The 15,029-nt window shown below is 42.2% G+C and overlaps 1 long non-coding RNA gene across 2 annotated transcripts; it reads left to right on the forward strand.

Moving 5' to 3' along the window:
* The first annotated feature begins 2,512 nt into the window (after positions 1-2,512).
* On the forward strand, positions 2,513-14,637 carry LOC109564622 (uncharacterized). 2 transcript variants are annotated; one of them, XR_011568702.1, is made up of 5 exons: positions 2,513-2,606; positions 2,778-2,878; positions 12,761-12,843; positions 13,993-14,043; positions 14,298-14,637. It is a non-coding gene; the product is annotated as an uncharacterized lncRNA (long non-coding RNA). The 2 variants fall into 2 exon arrangements; XR_002181513.2 differs by lacking the exon at positions 2,513-2,606 and having other exon boundaries at positions 2,613-2,878.
* The last annotated feature ends 392 nt before the right edge of the window (positions 14,638-15,029 follow it).

Consider the following 15,029-nt stretch of genomic DNA (forward strand, 5'->3'; position numbering starts at 1 on the left):
ACATAGTATCTTGGCACTGACTACCACTCATCAGAGGGAGAATTCCCTTTAGGCCTAAGTAGACAGGATGGTTTGAGCTTCTATCAAAACATACCATCCACACAGTAGATGCAGCCAACTTGACCACAAGAAGCTATTTTTAATATCCTCTAAAAAATGTTGGGCACCATCACATGATCGCATTTGTTCCTTTCTTATTGGTTGAGATGATGTGTAATGACAAAAAATATGAAATGAATCCTTCTAAATGATTTTAACAATTATTAATCCTAAAGTAACTACATACACTTTTAAAATAAAGCATATATATCTAAGGCAGATTATTTACTCAGTCAGATGAACAAATAGATTCTCAGAAAAAGGTTTCCTAAGGAATCTCCAGTCTACAGGTTGAAAAACCTTACATTATGCTATGAGTTCCTTGAAGATAAAGTAATGTTTTATTTATATTTAAATCCCTAATGCCTAACCCAGTGCTTAGCCCATAGCAAGTGCTTAATAAAAAATAGATGCATGGGAGGTGCTTTGTTTTGGTGAACACTTGTGGGATTCATGGAGCACTTATCATGCGCCAGGCACTGGTGTAAGTGTTGCCCATGTATTAATTCATTTTGCCATCAAACAACCCTAAGAGGTAGATGTTTTTACCATCCATATTTATAGATGACAAAACTGAGGCTTAAATATCTTCAATAGTTTGCTCAAGGTCACACTGCAAATAATTTTCAAAGCCAGGATACAAACTCATATTTTATTGTTTTTCATGTTTTTAAATGTAGCTTCACAGAGACCATAACTATGGATATTCTGTGGGGCCTTGGGTACTGCTGACCGACCAAATTAATAGGATGCTACTTGCGGTACACATACACAATGGAATATTACTCAGCCATGTGAAAGAATGAAATCACATTAAGGGAAGGCACACAGAGAAAGACAAATATACGATACCACTTACTGGTGGAATCTAAAAAACGATCCAAATGAACTTATTTACAAAACAGAAATAGATTCACAGACACAGAAAACAACCTTATGGTTTCCAAAGAGGATAGCAGGGTGAGGAGAAAGACAAATTAGGAGTTTGGGGTTAACATGCTTGTGTTTGTATGTTAGTCATTCAATTCAGTTCAGTTCAGTTCAGTCGCTCAGTCGTGTCCAACTCTTCGAGACCCCATGAATCGCAACACACCAGGCCTCCCTGTCCATCACCAACTCCCAGAGTTCACTCAGACTCACGTCCTTCGAGTCAGTGATGCCATCCAGCCATCTCATCCGCTGCCGTCCCCTTCTCCTCCTGCCCCCAACCCCTCCCAGCATCAGAGTCTTTTCCAATGAGTCAACTCTTCACATGAGGTGGCCAAAGTATTGGAGTTTCAACTTTAGCATCATTCCTTCCAAAGAAATCCCAGGGCTGATCTCCTTCAGAATGGGCTGGTTGGATGTCCTTGCAGTCCAAAGGACTCTCAAGAGTCTTCTCCAACACCACAGTTCAAAATCATTCAGTTGTGTCCAACTCTTTGGGACCCCATGGACTGTAGCCCCAGGCTTCTCTGTTCTTGGAATTTTCCAGGCAAGAATACTAGAGTGAGTAGCCATTCGTTTCTCTGGGAGATCTTCCTGACCCAGGGATTGATCCTGGATTCCCTGTACTGCAGGCAGACTCTTTACTGTCTGAGCCCCCAGGGAAGCCCTAACATATTTACATGTATTTAAAGGATGTATTTATACATAATATAGGTAAACAAGGAGGACCTACTGCATAGCACAAGGAACTATATTCATTATCTTGTAATAACCTATAATGGAAAATAATCTGAAAAAGAATATATATACATATAACTGAACCACTTTACTGTACACTTGAAATTAATATGACATTGTAAAATAACTATACTTCAATTTAAAGAGGCTTCCCTGATTGCTCAGTTGGTAAAGAGTCCACCTGCAATGCAGGAGACCCTGGTTTGATCCCTGGGTCAGGAAGATCTGCTGGAGAAGGGATAGGCTACCCACTCCAGTATTCTTGGTCTTCCCTTGTGGCTCAGCTGGTAAAGAATCCACCTGCAATGTGGGAGACCTGGGTTCAATCCCTGGGTTGGGAAGATCCCCTGGAGAAGGGAAAGGCTACCCACCCCAGTATTCTGGCCTGGAGAATCCCATGGAGAGAGGAGCCTGGCGGGCTACAGTCCACGAGGTCGCAAAGAGTTGGACACAACTGAGCGACTTCACACACTCACACACACACACAAAGAATCAGACATGACTGAGTGACTTTCATTTCACTTCACTTCTTCAATTTAAAAATAAAATATAAATAATAGGATGCTGCTTTGACAGCTCCACCTCATTTGGGGAGGAATGTGTGCCTTTCGTGAAGAGGCATTAATCTCCTTGTCTCTAGGCTACTAAGAAACAGTTTCACAAACATGCGTCACATATGTATATCCTGCCAGTCCCCACCTGATGTATTTCAGACAGTAAGCTCTCACCTGGCCTTTAAGGAGAATGAGAGAGGACATGAATGATTGAGTGAATTTCTGGAGGACGGCTTTAAAGGACATCAGTTACTTTTCTTTTCTGGCTGGGAGTTTTGTGGCTCTATGGTAAGCCCTTCCATGAAAGAGAAGTTTTTCAGGGCTTTGTTTCTAGCAGTGGAAGCATTAGAATCCATCAGTAAAAGACACAAAGACGTGAGGCAGAGAGGCGGGGAGGCAGAGGCCGGCCCAGCACAGTCAGTCTGACCCACTGTGTCCCCATGGCCTTGTGTGCACCAGAGCACAGGTACTGAGAGATGCAGACACAGCGGGGCATGCTGCCCTCAAGCTCAGGATGGACGACGGAAGATGGACGCGGACATCAATCACCACAATACAAGGTCAGATGGGACCTCCGTTTGAAAAAAAAAAATTTGAACCAAGTGTTCTGGGAGGAGAGAAAGAGGTCAGATGATGCCAGCTAGGGGAAGCAGGAAATGCCAGCCTCTGAACTAGCTGTATTTTGATTGATAGAGATTAGCAGGGAAGGACTTTCTACGCAAGTGAAGCTCCCTGGAGATGCGGTGGGAGCGCAGGCAGAGGAGAACAGGCAGTTCATTCCGCCTGATTAAGCAGTGGTTGCACACTGGCCAGCTCTGCACTAATCTTCCCTTGGCTGGTACATTATTGTGTTTTTTTCCCCCAAAACCAAATGCTGTATTCGAATGCCCTGAGGAAGGACCTGGACTGTATATCCCTCATCCTTCTCCACTGTCTGACTTCACATTCACATACTCTTGTCAGCTGCTGTCCCTATAGGTTTTAGGAGGGGAAGAGCCCTGTTTACTAAAGCAGAGAGTGTCTGAGAGCTTGTTGGGGAACAAGGGGACAGGCAGGGGATCGTCACCTGGAATTAAGGCAGAGAGAGAGTCTGAGGAGTGGTGTATGGAAAAGGTGGAATTTGATGGGGGGAAAAAATGCACATGTATTTTCACTAACTTCTAGCTGAAATTTAGCATTTCTTTCCCTTTTGTATTTGAATGAAAAACAAATCACAATCGTATGAGCAGTATGTGTGATTTTGTTACCAATAAAACTCACAGATGATTCCACATATCAATAGTTGTTGCAGATTTTGCATATCAATCTTAAACTACTGTCTATGTTCAATACTTTGACATTACATTAGTTATGAGACTTAAGCCAGCTCTAGTCATTTAATGAGTTAATAAAGAAGTACATATCCTACTATACAAAAAATCTGATACATATTTTGATATAAATTCCATCTAATTGGTTTCCTTTATACTCTTACATGTTTTATTTACACGTTTTAAAACATTATTCTGAGAAGGAGCCCATAGTTTTCACCAGACCATCAAAAGTGGCCATGACACCAAATAGATTAAAAACCTTTGCTGAAGGTAGCTTGCAACCATACAACATACATGCATATATAACATACAGTCACTTCAGTCATGTCTGACTCTGTGTGACCCCATGGACTGTAGCTTGCCAGGCTCCTCTGTCCATAGGATTCTCCAGGCAAGAATACTGGAGTGGGTTGCCACCCCCTCCTCCAGGGGATCTTCAACCATGTAACAGAGAGCTTTAAGTATCTTCAGCAGTGTGAATTTAATCTCATAGTCCAATGGGAGCCACTGAAGGGTTTTTTTATGTCAATTATTACTTTTCAATAATCTAATTGCAGTATAATTACTTTTAATCAATGTTATTGAGGTATTGTTGTTAGTCACAAAGCCTTGTCCGACTCTCTGCAACCCCATGGACTGTAGCCAGCCAGGCTCCTTTACGCATGGAATTTCCCAGGCAAGAATGCTGGAGTGGGTTGCCATTCCCTTCTCCAGGGGATTTTCCTGACCCAGGGACCAAACCTGCATCTCCTGCATCGGCACACAGATTCTTTACCACTGAGCCTCCTGGGAGGTCCTTATAAATATAACAAAGCACCTATCTTTAGAAATTCAGTGAGTTTTGACAAATGTGCAGATACACATGTAACTACCACTAAAATCAAAATACAAATTGGGTAATAGAAAGTAAAATTGCAAAAACTGTATGTCCTGCTCTTGCATTCTCAAAGGATTCCCCAGTCTGGGCTCACAAAGGCACTAGTTCTTCACTGAGGGACCCAGAACCTGAGCTTTACAGGAGAACAGTTCCCAGAACAATGCAGGTTCACAAAGGGATGGCTTATTGATAATAAGGGACTTATGTATTCATGGGGTACGTACACGAACAGCCTAATGTCAGTCCTCACATATCTACCTATAACAATTTATGTAACCTCTATCAAGATCATAACATTACCCTGGTTAAGAGGGGGCCAGAATCTGAACGTCCGTTCTTATTGGCTGATACCATGCAATGCTGCTAACCTACTGGTACATGGGTTGAGGATAGCTGTTTTATATTACCCACAACTTATGTTATATTTTATTGAAACTCCTGAAAACTGTAGACATTCATTAAAAAAAAAAAAAAAAAAGTCTCCCATTATCTCCTGGGACTCTGGGAAATCAGCACAATTTAGTTTGCCAGGGCTCACAAATATTTACTGAGATGGCATGAGACAAGACAAAGTCACAAGACTGTTTGCATTAGAAGTTATTACATTAGCTGCATTAGGGTAGGTTTCCACTCTCCAAAAATAAACTAGGCGTTTCCCTTTTAAAGACATAAAAATCAATCATTTTAGAACAGCTCTCCTAATCTTCTTAAAGGGCTTCCCTGGTAGCTCAGCTGGTAAAGAATCCACCTGCAATGTGGGAGATCTGGGTTCGATCCCTGGGTTGGGAAGATCTGCTGGGGAAGGGATAGGCTATCCATTCCAGTATTCTGGCCTGGAGAATTCCATGGACTGTACAGTCCTTGGGGTCACAGAGAGTCGGACACAACTGAATGGCTTTCACTTCACTTCACTTCACTTCAATCTTCTTAAGGACTGCTAAAGTTATTACTGAAACACTTCAAATATTTTTTTTAGTGTGTGAAATAAAATTGAAAAGAGCTAATTTTCTAGGAGAGTACATTTGGGGGGCTTTCCTTGACTATTATACAGGTATTTTGTATTACTCATGTAAGGAAAGCAAATTACATGAAGTAAACACATTTGTTCCAATATAAGCTTTTTGCAAGAATGTTCATAAGCCTGCCATTGCATAATGATGATGACAACAGAGGTAAGTAATATATAAGTGATAGAAATAATTTTTCCCAATGTAGATGGTGAGTCTTCTAGCATTTAATAATAATATTTCTTATTTGTTGGATGCTGGCTGTGAACCAACATAGTATAAGACAATTTATTTACATATATGTTCTCATTTAATCCACCCAACAATCCTAAAAACAGTATTAATGTCCATACTTTTTACCGATGAGGAAACTAAGAAGCACAGAGCCCTAAGAGGCGGATCTGACTCTGTCTTCCAAAATTCTATTCCTTCCACTTCCTTATTTTACCCAGCAATATATTACTTATTATCTTACTTTCTAGACTTTGTTAATTGTGCTTCAAAATCTCACTTTACAACACCTGAATTGAAAGGTATGAACCAAGAGTGATGGATTCTATTTTACAAGGGAGACTCTCATCTTTTGTAACTGGTGAGGAGTGAATTCTTAAGGAGAGGACCCCACCACCAAGCTCCCATGTCTAGCTGGCTTCATTCTTCCCTCCAAGACCTCTACTCTGAGCTCCTTCATTTATTACAATAGACTGAATGTTTGCTAAGTCGCTTCAGTCGTGTCCGACTCTGTGTGACCCCATAGATGGCAGCCCAACAGGCTTCCCTGTCCCTGGGATTGTCCAGGCAAGAACACTGGAGTGGGTTGCCATTTCATTCTCCAATGTGTGAAAGTGAAAAGTTAAAGTGAAGTCGTTCAGTCGTGTCCGACTCTTCGCAACCCCATGGGCTGCAACCTACCCTACCAGGCTCCTCCGTCCATGGGATTTTCTAGGCAAGAGTACTGGAATGGCTTGCCATTGCCTTCTCCGAGACTGAATGTTTATGTGCCCCCAAAACTCATGTGTTGAAACCCTAATCCCCAGTTTAATGGTATTTGGAGATGAGGACTTCCGGAGGCAATGAGGTCATGAGGGTGGAATCATAGATGGGACTAGAGAGTTTTTAAGAGGAGTTCAGTTCAGTTGCTCAGTTGTGTCCAACTCTTTGCGACCCCATGAACTGCAGCACAGCAGGCCTCCCTGTCCATCACCAACTCCCAGAGTCCACCCAAACCCATGTCCATTGAGTCGGTAATGCCATCCAACCATCTCATCCTCTGTCGTCCCCTTCTCCTCCTGCCCCCATCTTTCCCAGCATCAGGGTCTTTTCCAATGAGTCAGCTCTTTGCATCAGGTGGCCAAAACTCAAAACTGTTGGAGTGTCAGCTTCAACATCAGTCCTTCCAATGAACACCCAGGACTAATGTCCTTTAGGATGGACTGGTTGGATCTCCTTGCAGTCCAAGGGACTCTCAAGAGTCTTCTCCAACATCACAGTTCAAAAGCATCAATTCTTCGGTGCTCAGCTTTCTTTATAGTCCAACTCTCACATCCATACATGATTACTGGAAAAACCATAGCTTTGACTAGACAGACCTTTGTTGGCAAAGTAATGTCTCTGCTTTTGAATATGCTATCTAGGTTGGTCATAACTTTCCTTCCAAGGAGTAAGCGTCTTTTAATTTCATGGCTGCAATCACCATCTACAGTGATTTTGGAGCCCCCCAAAATAAAGTCTGACACTGTTTCCACTGTTTCCCCATCTATTTCCCATGAAGTGATGGGACCGGATGCCATGATCTTAGTTTTCTGAATGTTGAGCTTTAAGCCAACTTTTTCACTCTCCTCTTTCACTTTTATCAAGAGGCTCTTTAGTTCTTCTTCACTTTCTGCCATAAGAGTGATGTCATCTGCATATCTGAGGTTATTAATATTTCTTCCAGCAATCTTGATTCCAGCTTGTGCTTCCTCCAGCCCAGCATTTCTCATGATGTACTCTGTATAGAAGTTAAATAAGCAGGGTGACAATATACAGCCTTGACGTACTCCTTTTCCTATTTGGAACTAGTCTGTTGTTCCATGTCCAGTTCTAACTGTTGCTTCCTGACCTGCATACAGGTTTATCAAGAGGCAGGTCATGTGGTCTGGTATTCCCATCTCTTTCAGAATTTTTCACAGTTTATTGTGATCCACACAGTCAAAGGCTTTGGCATAGTCAATAAAGCAGAAATAGATGTTTTTCTGGAACTCTCTTGCTTTTTCGATTTTCCAGTGGATGTTGGCAATTTGATGTCTGGTTTCTCTGCCTTTTCTAAAACCAGCTTGAACATCTGGAAGTTCACGACGTGAGTGAATTTGCTTCCCCTCTGGTCTCTCTGCTGTATGAGGATATGACTAGTAGATGGTATTCTGCAAACCAGAAGGAATCCCACACCAGACACCAGATGTCTTGATTTTGGATTTCCCAGTCTCCAGAACTGTGAGAAATAAATGCCTGTTGCTTAATACACTTTGTGGATTGTATTCTGTTACAGTATCCTGAACTAAGAAACGTGATTCCCAGTTACTGCACAGCCATACAAGTGCACCTAAAGACTATACCTGACCATCTTCTTTTCACTCTTTTTAAGCTATTCTTAGTTATTCTTCCTAAGAGCATGTTTTTTAGGTAATTCAACAATAATGGCAGAGAATGGCCATAGAGCTACTGCAGGGCCTGCTGTAATCTCAGTATCGTGCAGTGAACAAGTGCATTCATGAGAGGTCATCAAAAGGAAACTCGAGCTTTGACTCCAACCATCCCTTTAAAATTTGTTCAGTTTCCCTTCCCCTGAATGAAATCCAGCATGTTCCATGACTTTACTGCTCACTCTTGGGAAACAGGCCATCTCAGGTCACTTTACGTCACAGAACAGTCTCCACGCAATAATGAGAATGCCCCATTCCATGCAATGCAAAGAACTCTTTCTTTGATTTAGTGTTAGATCTTTTCCCTCTCCCAGCAAGGGCAGAGTTCCAGCAAGAGAGGTGGTGGGCCTTTTCTTACTACCACCCTGCTGAGTAATGCTCGTAGGTCCTTGGGGTTAGAGGGAAGAGGGAAAGGAGTAGAAAGTTCTTCCTTGACTGGTGTCATTCTAAAGGGCTTTGTGTTATCTGGCATGGGAGATGCTTAAAGCTGATTCTCCCATAGGGATCACTGAGGATTCTTGGAGGGATCCCTTGGTAGGTCCCTCCCACTGCAACTCTGCTTGAGCAATCAATAGTTTCTCATTAAATTTCAACAACTTCCATTTTGATCTGTCTCATCATCCTTTTTGGTACCTGATAGATGTTCTATTTCAGAATCTCAGCCCGCATTTCTTATTTAACAGCCTATAATATTCACCATTACATAATGCCTACATACTATGGTTCATTGTCAGCTGGACATAAAGTTAGAGTATAAGTGTAGAATGACTCTCAGCCAGGAAAACTATATATTGAAAATGCTGTCTGGCCCTTGTTACAATACCTGGAAATTTTCTCATATTTAATTTCTTTCATTCAATTTTTTGTTGTTGTTGTAATACATGGCTTGTAGGATCTTAGTGCCCTGATTAGGGATTGAACCTGGTCTCTAGCAGTGAAAGCACTGAGTGCTAACCACTGGACCTCTAGGGAATTCTCTCAAAGAATTCTCTCAAATTTCTTCTGACTACAATTTGAAAATGGATTGTAATGCCTCTTCTACAGAAGTTGATTCTTTTTTCAATTTGTTCCACATTTTGGTGGTTTTCAGTAAATAAGAACTCTTAACTCTGTTCATCCTATGCTTGGAACTGAAACCAATCCTGTCTCTCCTTGTTGATGGAAAATTTTCCTATGAGCTCATCATGTTTTTTACATTTCTCTATGTAAGAATGCAGATGAAGGCATAAACTCAAGTTCCTAATCCCCAGACGATCTGCATCCTAACAGCAGATCACTGCACCATTCTTGGTCAATATCACGTGTGCTGTTGATGCACTTATTAGAGATTCATTGGAGTCATATTGTTTAAAATAACAGTAGCATGTTCATTTTTAAACACTCTAATCCCTTTCCCTCTTTCTCACTCTGCCTTCAGAATTATATCAGAGACCACTGTAGCAACTGCATCACCGTGAAAGTGACTAGGGTAAGGAGAGTATGGCATCTAACAGAAAAAAATTTAAGGAGGTTCTCACTTCTGTGGTCACTGAAGCTCAGTGTCTTCAATTTCACACTCTGGGTGCCTCACTCACCTTACCCTAGTCCTGTCTCTGTGTATCGGATCTGCATTTACTCAGTAATAATCTTGAGAACCTTCTGTGAGCCAAACACTGTTCCTGATTGTGGACATCAGAAGGAGAGCAGTCAGATAAAAGTTTATGCCCTTATTGGATAGTAGCAAGTGCCATGGAGGAAGATAAAGCAGAGAAAGGGAATAAGGAAGTGCCAGAGTTGGGTAGGGGATGTCATTTACAATAGGGTGGTCAGGGAAATCCTTATTGAGAAGGTAATATTTGAGCAAAGAATTGAAAGAGGTAAAAAGTTTTTGAACACTTACTAAACTGCTCAAAATATCTTCTGAATTTGTTGCCAATAGTTTATGATGAATATATTTTACAAAAATATCTGGCTTCTCTTGACACATCCAAAGATCTGGCAACACGGAGCCCCCTCCCTGTACAACAACGAGACGAGCTGAGAGGGGTGGCCTCTCTGAACCATGCTGGGGCCTTGCATGGGACAAAAAGCTTTCTGGTTCTCCAGCTCTCCATCTGCCTGCCTTGCTCTCTTACATCACTTGTCTGTCCCTTGCAGAATCTGAGTTTGCAAACTTTGACAAGAATCCATAAGAGAGAACTCCAGTGCTGCCAGCCTCCCTCCAAGCAGTGATTCGGAGGCTTGATGGCTCTGGAGGTGAGAGGGTCTGCTCACCAGACGCCAGTAAAGTCAGTCCACTAATGAGGCCCGGTGGCCCTGACTCTGGACTCCAGAGATGAGGGTGTTTACTTAGTTGCCTCCAGCCGAGGGGAGAAGGTGCTGCTGGGCTGTCCTCTTGCACAGTGACTGGCAATACCAGATCTTTGTTAAAACCCTGCTACCCTAGTTCACACACGTTCGAACTTTCAACTAGTCCTTTTCTTGAAGCAAAAGAAAAAAATATTCTGGGGTGTGCAATGCGTGGGTTTCTCTCTCAGCAGAATTTTAATACAAGCAGTTGCAGGTTTCTGAAACCCCACCTACCTGCTGGCACATGTCAGGCACAGGAATTTTCCACTTGGGTGAGATGCCTGTACAATCACTGAAACTGAGGAAGAGATGTGCGGTGATAGACAGCACTGACAGACGCTTCTGTGAAGCGACGACAGGCCCCCATCCTCACAGCCAGGAGAAGAGAGGGCACTCCCATCACAACTATCGCATATCCGTACATGCGTTAGCTGGAATTTTGTTTCTGCAACTCTCTGCTAAACTGGGTTTCCCCAGTGGCTCAGCAGTAAAGAATCTGCCTGCAATGCAGGAGATGCAGGAAACTTAGGTTCGATCCCTGGGTCAGGAAGATCCCCTGGAGGAGGGCATGGCAAACCCACTCCAGCATTCTTGCCGGGAGAATCCCAAGGATGGAGGAGCCTGGCAGGCTACAGTCCTTGGGGTCACAAAGAGTCGGACATGACTGAAGCAACTGAGCACACACACACTGCCTATATTACAAGATTTTAAACTGAGGCCAAGTAGGTGAGAACAAGTTCAGATTTCTTAATTTCAATTTATGTAATAATCTCCACTGTGGAAAAAGAAAGAAAAGAGCGAAGTCGGGATAACAACAAGATCCTACTGCATAGACAGGGAACTATATTCAGTATCCTGTGATAAATTCCAATGGAAAAGAACATGTGTATGTCTAACTGAATCATTGCTGTACAGCAGAAATTCACACAACATTGTAAATCAACTATATTTCAATAACATTTTTAAAAATTTAAAAAATACTAAAAAATAATCTCTACTGTGAAATTGCATGAAACTAGTTTTGTTATAAAATGAAAATAGCTGGGACCACTGTGACTCTGAGTCAGATATAGCATGTTTGTTTGATAAATGATTTAAAATTCTGGATGTATTTCAATTAACTTGCTATGTTTACACTGGATTAAAAACTCTCAAACCCCGCCTAGTGTACAGAGTACATTACATCTCTGCTTTATTTCACAATCAGTTAAGAAGAAAGAAAAACTAGGGAGGGGGAGCATATTCCCAATCTTAACTCCAAGTTGGGTATTGGGATATTGAACTTTCATGTTAGTAAAAACGAAAACCATGGGTAAACAATTAGAATTATTTTAAAGACAAGTTTGCAAATAACTAGCAGGCCACTCACATAACATGAATATTAAATGCAGATGAATTGAGAGGGAACATTTTAGGGTGACCCAAAGAAAATCTGTGAAATAGGAGAAATCCTCTCTGGGTACAAACCTTCTTTTCTCGGTACTGTCCTTCATCTTTATCAGCCTGTCCTGCCCACCACTCCCCACACAGTTCTCATAATCAAACTCTCCTCCACACTTCAGCCTCCCCCTGTCAAAGCATGGGCCAATGGGAAAGTGCAAGAAACTTGCAAAGATCTTTTTTAAAAAGCTCTGGTTCAAAAATTGCTACTGATTTTAAGAACATAAGGGAAAGAAGGTCAAGGGAAGAAAGACTGTGTCTCCTTACAAATTCTTATGACTTATTTCTTCTCTGGAGCACATTTTTTTCAAAGGATGTAACCATTTATACAATGGAAGGTTTTTGTAGTTTTCTTTTGGGAATCAAACATTAAGCAGCAGTATCTGGGAATACCAAAAGAAACAGAATTTTAATTTTTCCATGAAAATAAATCTTCAGAGTTCTTTTATAGCCAGCCTGTATCCCTTTTCATTCACTTTTTGTTTTACTTGTTAGACAAACTTGCAAATAACTACTGACCCAAACCCAAAGCTTGAATACTAAATCCATATTAACTGCAGGAAAATTTAATTTTAGTTTGACCCTCCATTTTCAGGAAACCACATGTGGGAGAGAGATTATTTTTAAATATTCCTTAAGATGTAACACAGCCATTTAACAAGAAACACATTTTTTAAAAAGACTAAGGAACAAAAATGTTGGGTACCAGTCTCTTTGCAGTGACCTAGAGATCACAGCACTGGTGAATAATTCTGCTTTTCCTGAGATTCAACCTGCTTACCTGTTTTCCTTTCAGGAGTCATTACTAAGGTGCAGCAGTGTCTCAGATGTCCACAAATAGATGATGGAGGCCAGCCCTTGTCCTCAAGGCCATGCATGGTATGAGAAAACCACTATCATTTCTCCACTTTCTGGGACCATCCCTCTCTCTCCACCCCTGGCATCTTTTTCCTTCCTACAGAGGAAGAGCTTCTCTCTTCTGACCCCTGGTTCCATGGGCTCTTAGTTCCCCAGTCAAGGACCGAGCCTGCGTCCCCTGCACTGGAAGGCAGATTCACAGATGCTTAACCATGGGCCCACCAGGGAAGTCTCTCTTTTCTCCTTTACCATCTTCCCCTCTTCCTATACCTTCCTTTCGGACTAAAACTGGCACCCATCTCCCCTGTTCTGAGACCCTTCCTGACACTGTGCTGTCACCACAAGACTACTGTCAACGTTCTTTCCCTGCCAGTCACGCTGAACAAAGACCCTACAGCTGCCCCAACACCGCTTGCAGGAAAATCACCCAGAGTGCATCTGCATTCGAAGGCACACTTTGAGTCAGTGAGGGCCAGCGAATCTGCGTTTCTAATGAGCCCTCGGGCGATGCCCACGTGGAGGACTCTCCAGTCAGTGCATTCACTCTTGATTGTTCATTTATCCCTCACTATTTCTTCCACCTCCCTCAAGTGGTTCCTAAAAATCACCACTGATCTTCTTACCCTCATATCCAATGGCTCTTCCCCTTGTCCTTAGCATCTTTACTCTGTCCACACTATCATTTTTCACAAGTGGTCACTTGCCATCCTTTTCTTGAAATTTCTTCTCTTGGATTCACTGATATGATGATACTCCTTTGGCTCTTATTTCATGAGTAACTCCAGTTTCCATTGATTGTAGCCCTTCCTCCTCCTGTGACCTGAAAGAACCTAGTAACCCCCCAAGTGATAACCCTCCAATTCAGTATTTGCTCTTTGGTTTACCTTTGTCTTTGTTCCTTCCCTCAGGAACTATCCGATTTCATGACCGCAAAGTGCATTTTTCAGATGCATGTTTCTAAAGGGACCTTTGCCCCAAATCACATTCCAACCTCTAACTCCACCTCGACAAGCTGCTCAAACCTGAAACTTAGGTTTTAAACCAAACTCGAGACCTAATTTCCATGGCTCACTTTTCTGTTTCTATGAGTGATGTCATTATTACTCTGGTCATGCAAGCCCCTAACCTCTGCGTTATTCTTGGTTTTCCTGTCCCTTTATATTCTATTAGAAATTCTAAGCCAGAAGGACAGGGACGACAGCTCACAGGATCCAGCAATGAGTGAGTTGAGAGTACTGGACTGGGAGGTTTACTAACCACATTTCCAGCTACAATTTAGTGACACTTTTATATCCTGATGATAAGCCTACATACAGCTCAGATAACTCACCAGCTTAAACCCGCCAGCCTGTTTTTCATCTCCCCTGTTTTTCTACTCTCTCTTTTCATTTGCATCCACATCTCCTGTTTCCTTTTCAGTCCTCTCCTGTCTCATTCTTTCTTTTTCTCTTTCTCTTCCATTGGTAATCAACCAGACATTTTCAAAGGAATCATGGCCTTCTCTCATGGTACAGTGGATAAGAATCCACCTAGCACTGCAGGGAGCATGGGCCCCATCCCTGGTCCAGGAAGATCCCACACGCCATGGAGCAGCTGAGCCTGTGCGCCACAACTCCTGAGCATGAGAGCCACAACTACTGAGTCCATGAGTGCCTCGAGCCCACATGCCGAACAAGAGATGCCACTGTAGTGAGAAGACTGTGCCCTGCAATGAAGAGCAGACCCTGCTCACCGCTGTTAAAGAAAGCCCATGCACAGCAATAAAGATTCAATGCAGCCAAAAGCAAATCAAATAAATGCAATCACATTCCCGTAGCCTCTCTCAATTAGAACTCATTTAGTGAATAACACCTTTCCAGTCCTACCCACCTCTTATCTAGCTATCTCACATTTTATTTCCTCACCATATTCATTCTTGTCATCCTTCTGAATCTTAAAACAGTTCCAGGAGAACAAAGACCATTCCTACATTATTATCTTGTCTTGTATCCCCTTGGTGTCTGACATGAAGTGCTCAGTAAGTGCATTCAGTAAGTGAAAGGAGGAAAGAGGGAAGAGAAGGCAAGGGGGAAGAGAAAGAATACGATCCTCGTTTGGCAGATAAGTAACTAGGGCTCCAAGAGCTTAAGCAACTTATCTACGGTCATACATCTAACTGATGACGGAGACAGTCTGCTATGTCTGTCCTGTCTGAAGCTAAAGCCTGT

The sequence above is a fragment of the Bos indicus genome, chromosome 10, assembly GCF_029378745.1.
Source record: "Bos indicus isolate NIAB-ARS_2022 breed Sahiwal x Tharparkar chromosome 10, NIAB-ARS_B.indTharparkar_mat_pri_1.0, whole genome shotgun sequence".
NCBI classification, from domain to species: domain Eukaryota; kingdom Metazoa; phylum Chordata; class Mammalia; order Artiodactyla; family Bovidae; genus Bos; species Bos indicus.